The sequence below is a fragment of the Anser anser genome, assembly GCF_964211835.1.
Source record: "Anser anser genome assembly, chromosome: 1".
Taxonomy (NCBI): Eukaryota; Metazoa; Chordata; class Aves; order Anseriformes; family Anatidae; genus Anser; species Anser anser.
Genome location: NC_139720.1, coordinates 80,733,085 through 80,756,569, shown reverse-complemented (window position 1 = coordinate 80,756,569; position 23,485 = coordinate 80,733,085). Strand labels below are relative to the sequence as shown.

The following is a 23,485-nucleotide window of genomic DNA, read 5'->3' as shown; positions in this document are numbered from 1 at the left end:
CCAAAATCCTTGATGAGATACCATTGTTAATCATAGGAATAAAGGATATTTTGAAATCTGGAAGTTTTTTCCAGTTTTCTTCTATGTTTCCTCCTTCAGAGTTGAATAATTCCAACATATGCTCTCCAACCAATTTTGGTCACTTCTTGAGTTGTCTTGACATAACTAGACCTGATTGTTTTTATATTTACAATTTACTCCATCTTAAAAAATTACAATTACCTCTCTATTACTTGTGTAGTAAACGATAATAATAAAAACTGTGCCCACTTTCCTTGGCAGAGTTGAGAAAAGCCACCAAGACAAGAGGCACAGAAACTTTAAGAGATCCCCAGGAACCAAAGTGGATTTTTTTTTTTTTTGCATTTGAAGTGAAATGCAGAAAAATAATATTGAAGTGAAGAGTGAAGAGGGAGTTGGATGTGATACCAAACAAATGATTTCCAGGTGAATGCTTTCCCTTGCACTGCACCTTCTTCTTTATGGGACCCAACAGTGTTACTGCAGCTTCATTTTCACTGATGTTGTAGCTATGTCATTATTTCAATTAGAAAGCCCTATTTTCAGGGGTTTAAAAGCTGGCTATAAAAAGTCTCAATGGGCAAAAGTCTTGGCAAACCTGGTCTCAGCAAGCCATTGAATTTTAAGAGAGTTTATTTTCCTATAAGATGCAACTTAAATAGCTTCATGGGTTTTCCTTAAATGAAAGTTTTCAGACTATGTCCTCTTATAACCTGGACAATGAAAGCCTCCAGTTGCTGAACAAGAATAACACCTGCTGCCTAGTGAGGAATGTCACGGATGGGTCTCTGAGCACAATTTTGTCCAGATCTTCCAGCTGTATTACAGCCCTAGCAATTCTTAACCAGGAGGTGAGAGCAGATAAAACTTAGGGACAACTCTGCACCCTTTCTTCATTCCACACCAATATATTCCTGTTACCAAATCTGCAGACTTTATAACTTGACCAATTCCTTTCCATCTGTGGAAGTTATAAAACAGGGGACCATTCTTTTCTTCTTCCCCAGTTCAGAGTTTAATTTCATACTTTGGTCCTTACAGACATTTTACCCCTCTCTGAACACATAAAGGAGTGATTAAGAATACATAAAAGGTATTTATAGTCATTTTAAGGGCCCTTTAAACTGTTCAAGTGATATAAAAGGCATACAGAGTAATAAGAAACAGAAGCAGCAATGTGATAATAACAAAAAGAATGAAAAAAAAAATCTCTTAGATTCGGGGGGTCTAAATAGTTTGCTTCATTCTTACTCCACCAAACCTCACCTGGTCTATTTATGTCGGTCACATGCTCTCTCCCTACTATGTGTAGCTTCTCCAAAGAATAAATGGCTTCTGATCTCAGTGTAGGTTTCAGAGTAACTACATGTATTTCATACCATACCATGGCAGTACTAGCCCTTACACAACATTGCAGATAGACTTTTGGTGCAAGCAAAAAATGTTACTTCATATTTGCCTGTAGTATCATTTTGGTGGATGGAATTAGAGTAGTGGGTGGTTCACAGCAAACCTTTACCTCACTATACATGGGGTTGAAATACCCAATAAAGACATGTTCAGGGCTGTGCACAAAAAAGACTCCCCAGCTAATTTTCATTTATTACTAGCATGAGTCTGGATGTCCTGAGAAATAACCTCTTCTAAAGGAGTGGGAGAGCTTCAACAACCCCTTATGTGGCCACACATTTTTAGGAAGAAAATAAAATACCCTCCCTCTTCCCCACACCACCTGCCTTTTTTGTTTTGTTTTGTTTTTAACTAATATATAACCTATATCTCTGCTGAAAAGTAAGAGGGAATCAACTTACGTCCTTCTACTAATGGAAGGAGAGAGCAACTGATTGGTCTTATATAAAGTGATTCACTTTGCCTTTGTGGCTTCAGTCTTTTGTGCTAAAACAATGCAGCCCTTCAGGCTCTTCCATCTCTGGTCATTTTTCTGTTGCTTTGTCTTTCCAGGAAGGCTACACATTTCTTGAACTGTAGTGCTAAAAGTGACACATAGTGCACCTGCTGAGATCTTGCCAGCATAGGTGTGCTGAGTGGTGTCTTGCCCTAGAAGGACCTCCAAATGCATCATACAATGAGATTTATCTTTTTTCTGTCGCTGTTAGAGCTTCATGTTGGTCATGCCATCACTAACAGTGAACCCTTATTAGTGATACTTCTGCCCAGCAATTATTTTTTGCTTTATTTCTATGTATATATATGCATGATGGTACCTTCTTAGTTGCATCACTTTTTGCTTGGCTTCACTGAGCTTCTTTTTGTTTATTTTGGACCAGTATCTCAATTTTTCAAGATGTTTTGGATTCTGATTCAGTCCTCCAAAGCCCTTGGAACTTCCTTTTTCTCTATATGATGTTCAGTTCTTTTGAAAAGAGCTGTTGAGCTCTTATTTTTTGTTAATACTTTGTGCAAATAATGATTTTATTTTATTTTATTGGTTCTTAGTCCAAACAAATAAAGCATTTAAACTTAAGCCTAAGTGATATTTTTTTTTCTTAGTGAAACAAAAGACCAAAAAAAAATCATTATGAGTCAAAAGAAATATTTTTGTTTTCATTGCAGGCAATTCTAACAAAAGCAAAGTACTGGAAATGAAAAGCTTCATTAGGTAACACTGAAAAATAACAAAGAAGAAGTGTCACTCCTTGTACCTAACCCAGTGCCTAAGGTGCTTACTTGGAACATCATGGGCTTTGATCTATTGCCTTCTCCCCACTGAGAAGTTTCAAGTCGCCAGGTCCCAGAACAATGCCCAGGCCCCCACACACTATGTTAGAGCTGGACAGCTTTTCAGTCTCTCCTTTGAAGTTACTCTGACTTTTAGAATGCGATTAAGTGATCACTAGCACAGGGACAGTAATCAAGATATTTCACTTTCCAGGTGAGCAGCATAACCACAAATGTGAAGGCACTAACCAGTTACTGTTTTCAATGTCTGTTGCCCTGGGCAGTTCCTACACATTGATATCCATCTGAGAACAACAACCAGCCAGACTAAGGAATCTTCTCCCATTCCTCTAAACCTTAATGTGGTGATGTCCTCAGATTTGGAACCAGAGGAGGGTAAAATCTATCAAGGCAGGGCTGAACCAAAGTGTTTCACATGAGGACATCAGTATTCTCATAAAAGAGGATAAAGATCCTTTCTCCACTTGAGTTATGTGTATCTACCCAAACTGTTTCTTTTGAGTGAAATTTTCAGACAAGTTTGGCAAAACAGCAATGCATCATTTCATTGAGTCAACCCAAAACTCATTCTTCAGCAAGCAAAACATTTGAAATATAGTGCATGTATCTGGGCCTTGCTTTAATATCCAAAGCACTGGTCCTGCTCACAAACTTCTTTCTTATCAAACCTAAGCAAATTCTCTTTGACCCAAGCCATAGTGTTAGGTCTATCCTGTGTTACCACACACCTAGTTTAGAAGTCAAGGCACACTGACTATGCAGCTCTGAGCTGTGACATGCCCAGTGTGCTTCAAGCATGGTACAAACTTACTATGCTGCTGTTCATCTCTGCACTGAAGTCCAGAAGGTTATCAAAAGATGAAGTGAACAAAGTGAACAAGCTTCCTGGACTGTACTCCTGGCATATCCCTTATTCCTTCCAAACCTGACATGAGGGACCTCACTCAGCTTCTATTGACAAAAGCTTAAGGACAAGTTCAGTCACTCTGAGAAGCCCAGCCTGATGCCATCATGCCACAAGCTTAAAAATACATACATTTCAAATGTTTTCTCTTTTGGTAAATTTACTCTGAGCTTCCAGATGTTGTCAACAAGAACAGTATGTGCTGCTCTGTTCTCAGCTGCCATGTGGAACTGTTTCCACAATCTAAACCATGCTATGAAGACGTTTAGAGAGCATAACAAAGGAAAAAAAATGGCTCAGTTGGAAATTCATTGATAAAAAATGTACCAGATCTTTGCTGCTTATCAAATAGTAGGACTCAAGGAAGCCAGTCGTACTTGCTATGAAGTGGCTGGGGTAATGAAGAAAATGCTGAATCCATCAGCATGTTGAGCTGTATATTCTCAATAAAATGGAAGGCTTTGCACATATTGAGAGTATTAAACCCTAGACCTCTAGCAAAGATCAGTGTCTCTTAGGCCCTTGCTCAGTGCTATGTTTACATAGGGATCGTAGAATCACAGAATCATAGAATGGTTTGGTTTGGAAGGGCCCTTAAACTTTGTCTAATTCCAGCCCCCCTGCCATGGGCAGGGACACCTTCCACTAGACCAGGTTGCCCAAAGCCCCATCTAGCCTGGCCTTGAACACTTCCAGGGATGGGGTATCCACAGCTTCTCTGGGCAACCTGTTTCAGTGCCTCACCACCCCCATAGGAAATAACTTCTTCCTAATGTCTAGTCTAAATCTACCCTTTTTTAGTTTAAAGCCATTATGCCTTGTCCTATCGCTACACTCCCTGACAAAGAGTCCCTCCTCAGCTTTCCTGTAGGCCCCCTTTAGGTATTGGAAAATTGTTATAAGGTCTCCCTGGAGCCTTCTGTCCTCCAGGCTGAACAACCCCAACTCCCTCAGCCTGTCTTCATAGGAGAGGTTCTCCAGCCCCTTGATCATCTTTATGGCCCTCCTCTGGACCCACTCTAGCAGGTCAATGTCCTTCTTGTACTGTGGGCCCCAGAGCTGAACGCAGTATTCCAGGTGAGGTCTCACAAGAGCAGAGAAGAGAGGCAGAATCACTTCCCTCGACCTGCTGGACATGAGTCATTTGATTCAGCCAGGGATATGGTTGGCTTTCTGGGCTGCAAGCGCACATTGCCAGCTCATGTTGACCTCATCCACCAACGCCCTCAGGTCCTTCTCCTCAGGGCTGCTTTCAATCCATTCTCCGTCCAACCTGTATTTGTGCTTGGGATTGCCCCGACACAGATGCAGGACCTTGAACTTGGCCTTGTTGAACTTCATGAGGTTTGTACAGGTGCATCTCTCAAGCCTGTCCAGGTCCCTGTGGATGCCATCCCAGTTGGCAGTGAATTCCAATTCAGCTTTCTCTATAGGCTTTAACATGTATATTTCTGTAAATTTGGCACTGGCCAGAAGTAGTCAAAAGTACAGTCCTAACTGGCTAAATGATACAGTCTAGAACTGTATTTTTCATGATACATCCAAGACATGATTCTTTCTAAATCTCATGTCAATATTCCTAAAATATTTTAGCCTTTCACAAAATTTCACTAAAATGATGCTTCTAAAACTGTTCTGCAAGTCTAACTTTACTGTGTTACTTAGACCAAGTCATAACTCATGAGAACAGGATCATAAGGATGTGTTAGCAGGTCAATAGAGCATCAGCGAAGAAACATAAATAGGCCCAGTATCTGAGAAGGTTGTAATAAATCTTAATCTTCCTGACAAACAAGAACAGAAGACAGTTTAGGAAATGAACAGCTCATTGAGCTGAATCCTTGCTTCTCTAACTCTTCTTACATCTTTTTTCTCATCTCTTCTCATCTCTCACATGTAATAACTCATTTCACTTCCTCACTGTCTTGCAGAGCATAGCTAAAGCAATTATGCTCCAGGGAGATCTAAAGAAACTTCCACTAACTCAAGTGAGGAATTGCTCTGCAGCTTCCTAGGCTTTGTTCTGCAATGCTGACAGCATATTTTTAAATGTACAAAATGGATGTCTCACTGTGCTGTGATTTCTGATCTCAGTTGTTGCTACTCAACCAGGAAGTGCAAGCAGAGAACTGCTACCCAAAAACTAGATGTATCACCATGGAGTCCTACTATGAGTTCCGGTTTGCACAAACATGCCATTTATCACTGTTAGCAGAAAGAGCAGAAAGGTGGATGTGGTGAGATGAAGGAGGGGAACATTGAGAGCATGTGGTGACTAGCAGATGCATGATTTCTTTCTCTGTTTGGGATTATTTCCTTGTGCAGTCTTGGATTAGAGAGAAGAGAAAGAGCCTGGGGTCTGGACTCATGATTTTTATTGGAACTGATGCTTTTATAAACATCTTTGGAAACATTCTGGGTAGCAATTTGTCCTTCTCTCACACACAGGAGATTTTTCTTCTCCATTTTTCCTTCGTTTTCATATCTTCTTCTCTTCTGCTCTACCCCTGCATCCTCCAGTTTACCTATTTTTCTCTGTTCCAGGAACAGAACACACATGCTTTAGAATTAGTGGGACATTTTCTGGATATACAATTTGAACTGGTTTAACAGACATGAATCTGGGGTATGCATCTATCCTTCCGCATATTGAGATTCTAATAATCTTGCGCAGTGCTGCCAATTAGGAGGCTAAAATAACGTTTGAAATTTGACAGTGTAAAAATCTTCTTCCCTCCTCCCACCTGATTAAAGAAACTTGAAAATCATTGTTTGTTTCTCCTCCTCAGTGAAGGTAGTAACACAGAAGCACAGAATGTTAGGGATTGGAAGGGACCTTGAAAGATCATCTGGTCCAATCCCCCTGCCAGAGCAGGAACACCTAAATCACATCACACAGGAATGCATCCAGGCGGGTTTTGAAAGTCTCCAGAGAAGGAACCTCCACAATCCCCCTGGGCAGCCTGTTCCAGTGTTCTGTCACTCTCACCGTAAAAAAGTTTGTCTCATATTTAAGCAGAACCTCCTGTGTTCCATCATGCACCCATTGCCCCTTGTCCTATCAGTGTGTGTCACCGAGAAGAGCCTGTTTCCACCCTCCTGACACTCGCCCTTCTCAGCTTAGCTGCAAGGATGCTGTGGGAGACGGTGTCAAAGGCTTTACTGAAATCAAGGTACACCACGTCCACTGCCTTTCCATCATCTATCCAGCTGGTTTTATATTCATAAAAGGCTGTCATGTTTGTGAAGCATGACTTCCCCTTGGTGAAGGCATGTTGACTTCCCCTAATGACCCTTTTATCCTTGATATAACTATAGACAATGCCAAGGATAAGTTGTTCCATCCCCTTTCCAGGGATGGAGGTGAGGCTGACCGGTCTATAGTTACCCGAGTCCTCCTTCTTGCCCTTTGTGAAGACTGGAGTGACATTTTCTTTCCTTCAGTCCTCAGGTACCTCTCCTGATGCCCATGACTTACCAAAGATGATGGAGAGTGGTCTAGCAATGACTTCCGCCAGCTACCTCAGCACCTGTGGATGCATCCCATCAGGACCCATGGACTTGTGGATGTCCAGCTTGCTTAATTGGTCCTTAACCCATCCTTCATCAATCAAGGCAAACTCCTCCATTATTCTGACGTCGTCTGGGTCCTCAGGGGTATGGGGCTCCTCAGGAGAGCCTCTGGGATTATAGACAGAGACAAAGAAGGCATTCAGTAACTCCACCTCCTCTTTATCTTCTGTCACCAGGGCACCCACCTCGTTCATTAGTGGGCCTACATTGCCTCTAGTACTAGTTTTATCCTCAGTGTATTTGAAGAAGCCCTTTCTGTTGTCCTTTACCCCTCTTGCAAGGTTTAATTCTAAGGAGTCCTTAGCTTTCCTAGTTGCCTCCCTACATTCTCTGACAACAGCCTTATATTCCTCCCAAGTGGCCAGCCCCTCCTTCCATAATTTGTAGACTCTCTTCTTCCACTTTAGCCTGCCCAGCAATTCCCTGTTTAACCATGCAGGTCTCCTGGTTCTCTTTCCTGACTTTCTACCTGTTGGGATGCTCTGTTCTGGAGCTTGGAAGAAGCAGTCCGTGAACTCTAATCAACTATCTTGGGCTCCTTTTCCTTCAAGTACCTTGTCCAATATTTCCCCTAGCAAATTCTTGAAAAGGCCAAAGTTGTCCCTACTGAAGTCCACGGTTGCAATTCAGTACTCTGTTCCTGCCACATGAGATCCTAAACTCCACCATCTCATGGTCGCTGCAGCCAAGGCTGCCCTCAACCTTCACTGCTTCAACCAGCCCCTCCTGGTTAGTGAGGACAAGATGCAGCAATGCTCCTCTCCTAGTTGGCACGTCCACCATTTGCATCAGGAAGTTATCATCAATACACTGAAGGAACCTCCTGGACTGCGGATAGCTGGCTGAGTATGCCTTCCAGCAAATGTCTGGGTAGTTAAAATCCCCCCATGATCACCAGGGCCTGTGATCACGAGGGTGCTTTCAGCTGCCTTTAGAATGCCTCATCAACTTCCTAATCCTGATCTGGTGGCCTGTAATAGACACCCACAACAGTATCCCCCATGCCAGGCTGTCCCTTATTTGTCACCCACAGACTCTCAACTCGCTCCTCATCCGCCCCTGGATATTATTCAATACAATATAGTTGCTCTTTCACGTAAAGAGCAACTCTGCCACCTGACCTTGCTGGCCTGTCTTTCCTGAGCAGGACTTACCCAACCATGACCACATTCCAGTCATGTGAGCTCTCCCACCATGTCTCTGTAATTTCCACTAGGTCATAGTCTCCTGACCGAACACGGGTTTCTAACTCCTCCTGCTTATTCCCCATGCTCTGTGCATTGGTGTACAGGCAATTCAGGGAGCGAACTGAGCACGCCAATTTCACCCTAGGGGGGTGGTAGGTCTCCGGGTCTTCACCACTGCTAGGGTGCTTCCCCACCAGTGCAAGCCCAGCTACAACCCCCTCTCCCTTCGGATCTAGTTTAAAGCTTTCCAAATGAGCTCCCTAACACTGGAGCATCTCACAGCCATAATGAACAGGACAAAAGTGGCTTATAATTAACTGTGTGCTGCTCTCTGAATTATCATGGCCACAACCCAGCAAAAGAATATTTTTTTTTTAAATAACTTTCTTAAAGTCTAGTAGTGACTAAATTCCTTTCTTTTTTTTTTTTTCTTTTTTCTTTTTTTTCCTTAAAAACAAAAGGTATGCAAGCCTAAATGAGCATAAAATTTGGCAGATCGGTATGAATAGGAAAAATTATCTTGAGTAATATATATGAGTTGATGTGCATGTAATTGAAGTTTAGAGTTGTATCTTAACAGATTTCAGTGAGTCCATTAGGCTTGTGAAGAAGAAATCATAAGCCATCAAAATAAATTGAGGGCACTATTCTGAATGCCACATGTGGAATTTTCACAGACATGAGTGAGAGCTTTCTAGGCTCAGAAGAAGGATTCTGTAGGCTTGTTGACATGATGGGCAATACACGAGAATCAACAAGGGAAAAGATAAGAGCTTTTTTCCCTCTCTGGCTCTCTTGGGTCAGCTGTATTGTGGCTTGAAAAAAGAAAAGAAAAGAAAAGAAAAGAAAAGAAAAGAAAAGGAAAAGAAAAGGAAAGGAAAGGAAAGGAAAGAAAAGAAAAGGAAAGGAAAGGAAAGGAAAGGAAAGGAAAGGAAAGGAAAGGAAAGGAAAGGAAAGGAAAGGAAAGGAAAGGAAAGGAAAGGAAAGGAAAGGAAAGGAAAGGAAAGGAAAGGAAAGGAAAGGAAAGGAAAGGAAAGGAAAGGAAAGGAAAGGAAAGGAAAGGAAAGGAAAGGAAAGGAAAGGAAAGGAAAGGAAAGGAAAGGAAAGGAAAAGAAAAGAAAAAAGAAAAGAAAAAAGAAAAGAAAAGAAAAGAAAAGAAAAGAAAAGAAAAGAAAAGAAAAGAAAAGAAAAGAAAAGAAAAGAAAAGAAAAGAAAAGAAAAGAAAATTCCACTTTAGAGAAATTTTAACTGCAACAGAACCCCTCCTTTCCCTTTAGCATGTAACAACACCATTACAATATTTACACAGGTGGCAAAATCTTTGGAGTCAGTTCTGTTGCTACTGAAATCAAAGACAAACATCCCACTAAATTTGGGTATCAAAGTAAAGGTCTTCACTGTTGCAAAGAACTTTGTTGTACTTTAGGTCTCCTAAATACTCCAGAAACATTTTGGTTGCTAAAATAAAAAGCATCATTACATTTGTTTACAATCTACAATCTTAAGCAAGATCTGGATTGACTCTTTGACTTAGTGAAGACGGTAGAATATCACCAACAGAAAATATTTTGGACACACCTTTAACTTAAAATGCTAACACTTTTGTTCTACATTTTAATGCTGCACTAATGCTGAATTAAAATGGACTGCTGATGGTAACGTACAATATTTAAACGAATACCACGAATGTCATGAAAATGAATATTAAATGATATAATAGCAATGAGATTTACAAAACAAGTAGTGTTTTTTAGGGAATCAAGACTTTGGTGTCCATTAACTCATGCCTGACTAATGCTAAATTACAGTCAAATATCTGGAAAATACTTGTGAGAGCCTCACTAATGCCCACAGAATGTACCCCAATTAAGGCTTTTATAATAAATGCTGAAAGGATTCATTATGGCTGAGGACTTCTAATGGTCAGTTGCCCGTAAACTTCATCTCAACAAATTCAGCCCTTATCACAACCACAGAGATGACTATTACTTCCACAAAGACGCAGTTTAAAAGCTCACTTCAACAATGTCCAAACTCTTAGTTTAAAGTCTACCAATGATTGCTTTTTCTGTTTCACATGTTTCTGCTGGAGCTTTCTACCACAGTGTAAAATCAACATCTAGCTTTTTTCAAGGAACAAAATCTCAGCTGGGCAGTATGAATTATGCTATATGTTTAAGGGTCAATGCATCTCTAAGTCCATATAGGCTCAACAGTAAATACATGCTTGTGTGCTCAGGGCAACTGGGGAAGCTGAGAGATTAATATGATTTCGGTGTGTCTAGTCTCACGGTATACAAATTTTTTACTTCATTTGCCAGAGAAGAAAATATTTTGATTCAGATTCTGCTATCAGATACCAGTTATAAGTTTTTGTTTGTTTGTTTGTTTGTTTTAAGGTTGTTCCCTCCTTTTTATCAGTAAGGATCTTCCAGATATATTTCACTGTAGGAAACTGGACCAACACCTTCAATATTGTGAATCTGGCTCAGATTCTCTGAACGCAAAATAATGCATATTCTATCAAAATAATTGGTTTTGAAAATATTTCCCGGCATAATTAAAGGCCAAAATAAGTTGAATTTGCTTTAATATATAAAACATGAGGACCATTTACAACTTACCATGGTATATGATTAAAGACTTACTCCAGCGGGGCCTAATTTACAAGGTATGGGACCAATATATACTTAAGTTACACAGCTTCAAGATTGTGAAAATTATGAATAGTCTTTCAAGTTCATGTTACCTTTATTTTAATTGTAGCTGCTCTCTGAATTTTAACATATACACTCCTGACTTACAGAGCATAAAGTGGAAGGAAAATTAGGACAGCAGGAAGGTTTATGCTGGTTTGATCACTAACCATCTTACCCAGAGCATGAAGATGCTTCTGTGACTACTGAAATAAGGTAATTCCCTCATAAACCACCACTGAAGGCAAGTATTTACATTGGGAATGAACATGCCTGCATGTGATAGCTTTCAGAGATCTGATGGCTTAAACTACTTCATGACTGATAAACCTTCCATAAGAGTTCTGAAACACGTTCGGTTGCAATGCACAAGGATTTGTAAATGAGACTAAGGAATTGGTCCTACAAGCTGTCCGTGTTCAAACACTTGTAAGAATCTTGGCTTTCAGCCAAAATGTGTGTCCAGCCCCATGTTAACATTTTTAGAACATATGCTTTGCTGAACTCATGCTTGGGTTAAATCAAGAGAACTCCAGGCTATCTGTATTCTTCAAAAAAGAACTGCATCCATACATGTTTACACATTTTCCCAAATCAAACCTTTAATCATAGCAGAATACTTTTTTTTTCTTTTTTCTTTTTGCATTGCTGAAACTCTTCCTCTCTGTTTAGTCTTCATATTTATTGATATAAAATTATCCACCAATGTAACAAGTGCCATCTGCAAGTTAGGATAGAGTTATACCAAAATTCTTTTCTTTGTAGCCAGTAAAAAGAAATGAACAATAGAATTTATTGTTTGCATTTGCATTATTGTTTGCATTTATTGTTTGCATTCTTGTTACTCTACATGTCTGTTAATAGGTTATGGCCCTCATTTACCTATACATTTTTTACATCACTTATAAATCATTTTAATATCATATAGAAAAGATCGATTCATTGGTTTGCTCAGCTTTTCCAGAACTAAATAAAAACATTGTGATTTGCTAAAAAATAATAAAAAATATTAAAAAATTGTGGGTCAGATTCATGCCTAGTGTGGACCAGATATCTGTTTCTACTTGGAAAACAGGTGATGTAAAATGACATCTTACACAGATTAGACCTCCATTATGAATAATCAGAATCTAAACTACTGACTTCTATGATGAAGTTACTTGTTGCTTTTTATTCCTATTAGACCTGCAGAGAAAGTACAAATCACAAATGCTAGTGGAAGAAAGTGCTCCTGCCTATGGTTAAATTCAGTATATTTAGACAACAATGCAAGCTTTAATTAAATATGTGCTGAAGTGCTGATGCTTAAAAAGATGATTGCCTGCATGGAACTGGGAGTGGGAGTTAACTTCTCTTCCACCCAATAATTCAAGCAGGTCAGGAAGTAGATTATTGTTTTCCTGCAGGAAAAAGAAAAAGAAAAAACAAAACTTCGTACAAGACCACTTTTTTTTTTAATCTTTTCTTGTTTTTGAACTGCTTATGATATCATATTAAATTGGTGGATATGAAAATTATCATCCTTGCAAATAGACGTCACTGGAAAGCTTTCCAGAGAAGGAAAAGGATAATGTCCTTACACAAATAATTAATCTGAAAATATAAAAATATGAAAAGGCATTCTCATCTGCATCTTTATCAAATCATCAATATTCAGGTCCTAAAGTTATGAATAAAAAGCATAACAAGTCACGTAAATAGGTACTTATGTCTCTGTTACTATTAGACAATCAAATCATTACATTCCTTAGTGGTAGTGCTGGGAAACTGAAGTTCCACAGGGCTGTTTGTCCTCTTTTAACATTCAACTCAATTCCAGCACCTCTCAGCTGGAGGAAAAGAAGAAGGATCTGGGGCGGGATTCACCCCCTACTGGTTATATTGTGAACAACCAGATAATAATGAATAACTAGTTTCACAGAACTTGTGAAATAAAACAGCTTTTTTTTTTTTTTTTTTTAAGAAAACTGAGTCCACCAAGGTATTTTATATATATATATATATATATATATATATATATATATTTCACTTCTCCAGTTCCCAGAGTCTGAAGGAGACAGAAACAGAAATTTGGAGATAAAACCTTCTGAGGCCTATGAAGGCCTTTTTGTTCCCATGAGGAAAACAAACAAACAAACAAAAAACAACAACAACCACAACAACAACAAAACACCACCAGCAACAACAACAACAACAAAAACCAATATTCATTGAAGGGTTTTGTTTTGCTTTATTTTGTTCAGGTGCCTGCCCAATCTATTTGCACTTCTTGGAGAGGAATGTTTCATTTTTTGTTACAAAACTATTTATACAATTAAAAACTAATAACAAATGTTAAGGTGAAGTATCAAAATTTTTCAAAAGAATGGTTTTGAGTTGTGGGTTTGAGATTCCATTTTCTTCATAGTCATGGTACCTAGGAAATTCTGAATTGTTCCTTTGCTTTCATTTCTTCCCAGAAAAAAAAAAAAAAAAAAATTTTGGTATTCCAAAAAAACAACATTCTTCCATAACTGTTCTTGCTTTCAGTTTCTTCCAGAGGACTCTGACCTGAGGGAGAACTGTTTCCAGAGTTGTCCATGAGTAATGTGTACTCTTTTCCTAGAGACAAAAATAGGATTGTGTTTCTAGGCAGTGACTTCCCAATCAGATTTAATTATTTTAGAAAAGGAAAAAGAAAGACTTTTGGGCATATTGAATATGTCCCTCAATATGTCCCTCAGCCAGCACCTGTAAGAAAGCATACATGTCTGCATAAGAGTCCTGAATTAAGGCCTTCATCTCCATGTGGATTATGATTTCATTCATCTGTAAATAGGGCTAATATTTACATTGACCTCACAGAGGTGTTGCAAGATTCACTTTGTTAAAATTTGCAAAATGTCAGGTCCTTGGAAACACTATGGGATGGAATTATAAAGAAATGATTTTTAGTATTCGTAAATTCATCTCTAAACCTGCCAAAACAGATGCACTGCACCTTTCTCTGTGCCCTCCAGGCTGCTGAACTCTGGTGAATCATGAGCAGAAATTAGTTCCAGACCTTGCCTGGAGACACGGCAGGGATTGCATCAGACCTCATGGAAATAACAATATGTTCTCAAGACCTGTTGGAGTCCTTTTGAATCTGTAGACTGGGCAACTTCATATCTGATTCTGCAGCTTTTCAAAATATTGTGTTGGTTGAAAATTCTTCCATTAGAATTGGCAGCTGCTTAACCCATTACAGTTCTTGTTTTGTTTTGTTTACTGAATCCTGCTGATTTTTCTATCATTTTTCCATGATTGGAATTAGTAATTTTCAAAACACTATTTGTTGAGTTTAAGAAGTAAAACTATATAAATACCCAAATAAAAAGAGTTAGAATCAACAACAACAACAAAAAGACAAAAAACAAACAAACAAAAAACAAACAAACAAAAACAAAAAACAAACAAACAAACAAAAAAACACCAATCAAACCATGAAAGCAGAAACTAAAGCCAAAACGGATAAAAGGATAAGGCTTAAGTGTATCTGGAAGAGGACACTGCATAAAGAGAAGATCGGGGAAAGATTGAAAAATGTATGATTTATTTAAGCTTCTTAATTTATTTTTTTGAGAATGCTTCAGTTTAGTTGTGAACTTCAGTGGCTCTTTGATTCAGCCTACAGATCAAGCCTACAACTGCAGTTCAACATGAAAATCTGTTCCTTCCACTATCTTTCTTTCTGATACCTTACCACTACTGCAGCCATGTTTCAGCTCTGCCCGTGTTACCAAAACTGGGAACATTATAGAGGAAAATGCCCGCAACCACTAACATTTCCATTGCTGCTTTATGCAGGCCTGCTATGAAAAATCCCACGCTACCAGTCACTAACAGTACTGGCCACAACGGAGAGAACAACTCCATGCAGAAATTGTATGGACCTTATTGCTTTAAGCTGTCAGTACTTCTGTCTCAAGAAGATCTCCTGACCAGAGACTGCCAGGATGACAGGACGTGAAAAAACATCACTGTATTCTTTTTCATTTCTTATACTCCTTGCCTAGGCATCCACTGGCTTCTGTCAGAGCTAAGTTAATGATCTCACTCAGCCCTGTCACTAGAAAGGGATGCGCTGTGGTAGCGATGAGTGAAGCTCAAGCCTTGGGACAGGATCATCACACCACCAGTATCACTTTATGCTACATTGCAAGTCAGTGCCTCTGTGTGATACTGTATCGGACAGACACAGCAGCTTGCTCAGCACTAACTGGGTGATTTTTGAGTGTAGAGGTGCATGATATTGAAGGTGCATGTGGGTCTGTGTAAGCAGCGTTATGCTGACATTATGGACAGGTAATGCGGCACACAACATCATATAGGACATAACCAATGAGACATTTCAGGTAAAAAGAGATAATGGAGACATGGTTCAGGGAAGTGAATTGTCTAATTTGTGCTGCTAAAATGTTGCTGATAAAATGTGATAACATTTTCAGTGTTAATATTGTGTGAGCTATCTCTGTGATCAGCAGAATTATTATTGATTTTAAAGAATGTTGCGTATTTCCTCCATTGCCTGTCCTAGTCATTCAGGACAGAACAAAAGATCATTTGTGTAATGTAGAGCTGGGCTTAATCCTACAAAGGGCTAAGCATTCTTGAAGCAGTGGACTTAATCACATGCTTAACTTTAAGCATGTCAATAGCCCCAGTGAAATTGGCAAGACTAATTATGCCCTCAAAATTAAGCATGCACTTAAGTGCTGTTTTGGATCAGAGACAGAATACTCAGCACCTTGCAAGGCTGATGGTCCAGTGACTGAATTTTGTTTTGGAAGCATTCATCTTCAAAGAAAAGAAAACAAACAAACAAAAATCATCTTTCTTTGAGTATTGTCAAATTGGATCCAGGCCAAAACTTTGCCATTCCCACCAGCATATGCAGCTGTTCTCTGTGCAAAGGGTGTAATTCCAACCCCCTGGATAAAAGTGTACATTTCAATTCATTTGCCATAAGCAGAAGTTTGCCATTTTCCACAGTAATAGCAACTTTTCCTGGTTACTGGTGGTTTCCTAGTCTCCATTGAAAACTACTTCAATTTCCTATGGAATGTTTACAGGCAGGAACAGGACACAGTTTCATTTTACTATAAACCCAAAACGTATTTCCCATTTCATCAAGCCTGAGAAGTGTGCCTTTTGACCTTGCAGGCTGATCAGTGTCTAGGTGAACACCAGGGACTTGTTTTCAGGTGCTGTAAAACTTATATCAAGACCTCAACAAGCTTAAAAGAGGGATTTCAAGAAGCAATCTGTACCCCCAGGGAAGGCAGTGCAGAGGAGTTCTATGAAGGAAAGCGTCACTGGTGTATCTGTATGTACCCTGACTGCAGGAAAAGAACTTTCTGGAACGACAATGGCTCCTTGTACAAATGCAGCAAAAGGTGTTTCTCTGTCTCAGTACCGCTCCTTCTTCGTTGACCACTTAAGTTCTGCATTGCAACATAACTGATCCATGTCCCTTGTGTCTCAATAGATAATTACTAATTATCTATTATTTATTTATAAATAAATTTATAATATATAATATAATATATAATATTTATTTACGATTTATTTAATAATTATTTAATAATTATCTATTAATTAATATTAATATTAATTATTATTAATAGATAATTATTAAATATCTCCTAATACACCACTGTTGAAGTTCATATGGAGTTGACCACAGCGCAGAGCAAGCGTAGCTTTTGCTGCCATTGACTTCAGCCAGAGCAGAAGTCACACAGTTTCTGGTTATATACATAATAAGACACACCACTGGGGACCTGTGCTTCCCCACTACACAGCTTGTCATCTCCTCCAGAATGAACCTGACCTTCAGTTACTGCTCTGCTGTCTTTTTTCTTTCACTCACGTACTCATTCTTCCCCACTGCAAACCAAAATTTTTCCTTAGGTTACTTAGATTCTCAGCTTTTCTTGTACTACTAGCTTCTGCATTTGTCTGTTCCCTTGCATGCATAGAAGTGAATGAATCTCAGCAATCAAAATGTCATAGATGAAATGAAACAACTACTCTTGGGAGGAAATGAAGGGTTAGGGGTTGGGAGAAAGCAGGAAAGAGAAGAAAGTCCCTTAGCTTTGTAGCTGCCAGTGCTTTCCCTAGCAATGCCCTCCCAACTTGCTAGAACTTGACAGTCTAGCCTTCTGATTACCACTTCCACTTTGAATTTCAGGCGGAATGTACTCTGTCGATTTCCAATTTGCTGTTTGGTGAGGTTAATGAGGAGCAGCTGCAATACCTGTCCTAATTCCTTGTCTCTCCCCTCCTTCTCTCCCCCTCCCCCGCCTTTGAAAATAATCACACATGTACAGCTGCTCTGGCTTGGAGACCTTACAGACAGCTTCCAAGTAATGTTTGTTAAACAGATCTTCAACTAGCTCTGAAATCCCCAGCTTTAGCTCTGGAAATGCTCAGCGTAGCAGCTGAGTTTTCAGTTCGTTCACCTATCAGCTCGACTAATTTTTAAACCTCTACCTTTTTCTAAACCTCAGCACTGACATCTCTCTCTTTTTTTTTTTTTTTTTAATAATACGAATATTCAGTCCTGCTTTTTTAATGCTTGCCACCTTCAGGTTTGAGTGACTTCAGAATACAGCCCTATCTATCATCTATCTGAGTCATTATATTTTGCTCTTTGCGTTGGTACCCAAGAAATGAGATCATTTTCCTGGAAGGACAGTAACTGCTGATTTATTTAATACAAACGAATAATCCGTAAGCACAGCAAACTGCATATTACAGTGTGAGTGACTCCCTCTGCTTGCTAGATATTCTTCATTTTAAATGTCAGCATTAACTGACATTTTCCAGGAAATCCCTTTTTGCTCATTTATTCCTTGTATGTGACAAGACTGGAAGGAAAATCTGAGGCTTATGTTTATATATGATTGTATTCAAAATTTTATTGTGTTGCTATGTCTAAGCATAGGTCATTTCCAATCCCATGTAAACAGGTCTAATCATTTAAATACGGAGCACAAATTCAAGCAGTCTGGGAAAAAAAAAAAAAAGTCTTTGGCAGTGTATAATGGTACAAAAGGTCGAGTCTAAAAGGCAAAGAAGTAAAGGAGTAAAGACAAACTCACTGTAAGAAATCACCTTTCTACAAGTTATTTACTTTCACAAATGTATGCTGACAAAAAGAAATATTTTGCCATTAAGAAAAAAAAAAAAGATATCCTAAAATAGTTTATACAACACACAAACTTGTTTATCTAAGTTGCATAGCGTTTCTAGACATTCTAACACTGATAAAGCTGTTTCCTGGAAACTCTAAGGCCTTAATGATTCCCCTGCCCTATTCAGCTGTAGAAGGGAAGATAGTAATCTCCAAATATTTCAAAGGAACAGGAATTTAGAATCCTGCCTTGTTGCAATGAATATTTTCTTCTAAGATGCAACATGCTCCCTTACTTTGCACACATCACTGACTACATCCTCAGGCTAATCAGGGTGAAACACTTGCCATTCCTGGACAGTAGATCCACACAATGTTTGAATGCTATAAGATATCGGAAGCAGCATTCAAAGTTTATGAAAAAAAATATGGGAGTCATCATGAGAAATGTCTGTTTACTTCCCACTGGAGGAGTTTGAGACAGTTCTGTGGAAGTAGCACTTAATAACAGTGCAACATTTTTGCATTCACTGTGACATAAACCTAGTTTTTCTTGAGAAATTGCTTCATCTGGAAAACTATCAATGCAGTGGGATACAAAATATCTTTTACTGTTCACAGAGTTATGCTGGTTGGTATGGCAGAACTGCTATATCACAGAAGTGTCTTGAGAGCAGAAGGGAATTTTAACAGAATTAGAGTGAGGAAAAACAATTTAATTAATTATTAAAAGGGAACAGTAAATGGAGTCAAACTTTTTAGAACTCTAAAACAAAGTATATTCCACAAGGAAGGTTTCTTTCATTGATTAAATATGGCCTTGAATAATGTAAAACAGTTTATTACAGAAAAACAAAACAGAACAAAACATGCTTCTAATAGCATATTGTCAGCTCTGTGTCTAGAGAGTAACACAATATATGGATTCAAGTACATGGATTCAAGATGAGCATCTCTGACTAATTCAAATAAAACTCCTGTGAATTACAGAGAATTTGCAGGAGATGCTGAGTAAACTGGTATGAATTAGTTGTTGAGTTATATTGAAACTATTTATCAATCTCTGTTATTTAGACACTTCGGTTACTGCAGTATTTGAGAGCTGTATATTTTTTTAATTCTTCTCTGAACAGATCTACACAGTATGTCCATTTTCAAGATAAGGAATTAAAACAGAGATTGTGGCTTGCCTTTACAAAGGGCTTGAATGCTACCCTTGTCAGCACTGTATGATCTAACAGGAAGGTGCATTAACTCTTGTGGATGGGAGCCACAATAAATTTGTGATTGTCCCGCTCTACTCTGCACTGGTCTGGCCTCACCTCGAGTACTGTGTGCAGTTCTGGGCACCACAGTACAAAAAGGACGTGAAACTGTTGGAGAGTGTCCAGAGAAGGGCTACAAAGATGGTGAAGAGCCTAGAGGGTAAGATGTATGAGGAGCAGCTGATGTCACTAGGCCTGGAAAAGAGGAGGCTGAGGGGAGACCTCATCGCTGTTTACAGCTTCCTCACGAGGGGGAGTGGAGGGGCAGGTGCTGATCTATTCTCTTTAGTGACCAGTGATAGGACCGGAGGGAATGGAGTCAAGCTGTGACATGGGAGGTTCAGGCTGGATGTCAGGAAGAGGTTCTTCACCAAGAGGGTTGTCGCGCACTGGAACAGGCTCCCCGGGGACACAGTCATGGCACCAAGCCTGTCGGAGTTTAAGAAGCGTTTGGACTGCGCACTTAGTCATATGGTCTGAATTTTTGGGTAGACCTGTGTGGTGCTAGGAGTTGGACTCGATGATGCTTGTGGGTGCCTTCCAACTCAGGATATTCTGTGATTCTATGGTTCTAGTTTCTGGGAGAGTGCCTTAATCACCAGTCTATAAACTAATTGTTGGGAAGTGAAAGGGCTTCCAACACTCTCCTGCAGTAGCCATTCCACTCTAGTTCATAGCTCTAGAGAGAAGAAGGTGAAGCAAAGTTCAGTCTTGCCAGACTATGAGTTGCTTGGGAAAGGAAAACTGATAATTCCCCTGCTAGCTCAAAGGTTTCTCATGCATTTCATCTAAAGCAAACTAAAATCAGTAAACAGACTAACAAACAAAGCAAAAAAGTTATTATCTGCATATTTATATAGCTTGCTGGGCTCAACAAATCTTATGTTCTTTGCTATAGACTGGCATGAATTTGCCAAGAGTATTTTCCATCCCTTTGAAAAACTATATACAGCTGGATTATTAAAATAATCTGCCGTGAAGTAGCAGATAAGGGTCAGATGTTGTAAGGCAAGGGATGAAATTAGTTTTTTTGTTTGTTTTTCACATCTGGGGGAAAGCTCTAAAGCACTGAGGTCCTGAACTGAAACAGTAAGCAGCAGAACTAGTAACACACGTTTTCCATGTAGTGGTACAACTTCACCTTATCACTGCAGCAATTTCAGCTTTTTCTACTCTCTGTTCTGCTGCCTTTCAAAGCATTTCTAAGCAGTTTTATACCTGCATATGGTCACTTTTACTTTGAGGTATGAACTAGGTAAAACTAGGGTAAATGGATCCGGACTGCCCAAGTGAGATTAGAAAAGTACTGTTTCATTTTCTGGTTTAGAAGGTGAGTAACTTTTTTTCAATGGATGAAAGCTGGTCAAGCTGAGCTGTAAAACCCTGGCTCATATTAGGCAAACCTGACTGGTAGCCAACATTCTCATCATCAAAACGGGCTCAGACACCACACAGGAAAAGAATTTTTCAAAGTATTTAGCAGCTGATGAATAAGTAAATCAGAACAATCAGTTCTATGAATATATTAGGAAGATTGGAGAAAATCTCTTTAATTATAGACTGAAATATCACCTCTGTGGTTGTGAATAAAGGTAACATTTGACTTCAGTTCGGAAGGAATATGGCATCTGCAGCAAGCATGTTGGATGGTTATTTTTCTTATTTAGACTTCACTTTTGCTATGTGACTAGTTAATCAGATCTGCTTTATTCTCTATTTTTTTTTACCATGTTTTCAGCATCTTTGCCAACCTCTACAAAATTCCTCAGAGACATCTAGGAATTTCTTACAATAATCATGGAATCTTTGAATTGATATAAATGGGCAAGTACAAGTGTGTGTGTATTTAATCTGTCTCATTCTATCATTCTGAGCTTCACTTGTACATTTCCTGAGCAAAACCAGAACATTTGTAATCACTGTAGTAGCAAAGGAGTGAGAATTGTGCAAGCCAAAGGAAATTTTGAATGTTATTATGTATTCATGCAATAAGGCTGACAGTAACCTCTGTCACAACGTTTCATTTTATGAACTGTTATTACTGTGTGTCTGAAAAACTTTGGTGATCAGGAAACTATTATTTTTTTTGAATTATACTGTTGAAAGGAATTTGATCTGCTAGTTGCCAAGGAAGTAAAAATTAGTATCTCCAGAACTAAATTGGATATGATTTCTAATCTGTTAGGCAGCCCAAGAAATCCATCTGCCATTGATTCTGGGGTAATTCTGGGTAAATGGACTTTTGTTATTCTAAGTAGCACTGGACAATAACGATTTGAATCATTCACAGTATTGATTACCAGACCAATTATATGGTATTGTGAGGCTGCTGAACAGAAAGGATTGCACTCAACAACTTTACAATTAGAAAAAAAAAATGTATTCCAGAAAGGGGAGAAAGAGTCAAAATGAAACCAGAATCCCAGATGCATAAAACCAGGAAAAATGATAAAATACATGTCCATCAGGGACATGTTAATGTGACTCATTAGAAACAAATGAATGAATTGTGTTTTTTGTTGTTGTTGTTTTTGTGTTTTTGTTTAGTTTTGTTTTGGTTTTAAGAAAAAAAAAGTCATATAGTAGTTAAAAACTTAGACAATTCTGCTTTGCAGATAGAGCAATCAAGAACACAATGTCATCTTAAGAAAGAGATGACTGGAGAATTAGACGCCACCTAGTAGGAGCAGGAAGACCAATGGAAGCTAGAGAAGGACAAGAATGGAGGACTGAATGCCTCTGTAGGCATTCTCAACACTGACAAAACTTCTGGTATTATTTTCCAAGCCCTATTAAAAAAAAAAAATTGCCAATGTTAATACAGAGACCACATCTTTCAGTAGGTATTGCCTTATCTTAGATTTAAACTATATTGATTTTTTGACTCTAATGAGTATGTTCTTCTAGGCAATTAAGTTTATCTGAATATGTAGGAGTTTCTACTTGCCTTTACTAATCCTTTGATTTCAATCATTATTGACATACAAGGTTCAATCACTACTAGACAGAATCTGCCATGACTGTCCATTTCAATGGACATTGTAAGACATATTCACTCCCACACATACTCATATTTTCTAGCATAGTCTCCTGCCCTGAACCATGCCCTTGAGGAACTTGTCCTACTCTGATGACTACAGAGGGAACTTGCACTGACTGGCCTCTGATTTTAGTGCTCATTTTGATGTTAATCATGCAGCTCCTTTTCCTCCTCAACCAGATTACACAGAACAAGGCGACATGAAGAGTGCAAGAGCTAATATTTTTTTTTTTTTTTGCTTCTGCAGCACAGAGTATTATCATTTACATCTCAAAGGCACCAGCAGAACATTAATACCTTCCCTGGCCAGAGGAAGGGGAGGGAGTAACTGTGACTCAGACTTGTATCTGAGTCACAATCCTCGCAGCAATCATCAGGGTGGTGCTGCTTTCACCACACTCCTCTCTCAGAACTGCACTCATGCTTAGAGCCCCATTTGGTCTCTGTCTGCATGAGGCTGCTGTCATGAGGTACCTACCCTTGTGTACTTGATTTTAAAATTTGGACAACGTTTTCTAAGCCACTCAATAAACATATAGTAATTTGAAAGGAAAAAAAAAAAAAAGTACACAATAAATCCTTCTAAAACAGCCAAGTCTGCCCTTAAGCTGATTCTGGCTAGAGTTCAGGCACTAAACAAACACTTCTGTATGCCAAATAATCCTCTTTCACATTGGAAAAAAAAGGCAACAACAGAGGAATTTTATTTAGCATTGACAGAAAATCCAAGAACAACACAGAACTGGAAGTTTTCTCGAGCTGTCAGAAAGCGACATAGTAATATTGTTAGACATCAAACAAAGACCAAGCAGGTGGTCACTATGAAGGCAGTGGTCATCTTCTCACCTGCTACAATGGCATATAACACAGCTAACACAGTTTTTGTAGTATCACAGAATCACAGAATTGTCTAGGTTGGAAGAGACCTCCAAGATCATCT

The 23,485-nt window shown here is 38.9% G+C and overlaps 1 protein-coding gene across 9 annotated transcripts in view; it reads right to left on the bottom strand.

Annotated features, from left to right (window-relative positions):
- The window catches only part of LOC310899749 (uncharacterized protein), a 201,242-nt gene that overhangs the window by 15,310 nt on the left and 162,447 nt on the right, over positions 1–23,485 (bottom strand). For 4 of the 9 annotated variants that reach the window (XR_014584617.1, XR_014584618.1, XR_014584621.1 and 1 more), the window contains one exon: positions 7,104–12,481. The exons of 3 other annotated variants lie outside the window; for them this stretch is intronic. The gene's annotated coding sequence lies outside the window, so the exon portion shown is untranslated. The remainder of the gene's footprint in view (positions 1–7,103; positions 12,482–23,485) is intronic. 2 more of the 9 variants (XR_014584619.1, XR_014584620.1) reach the window with 1 other exon arrangement.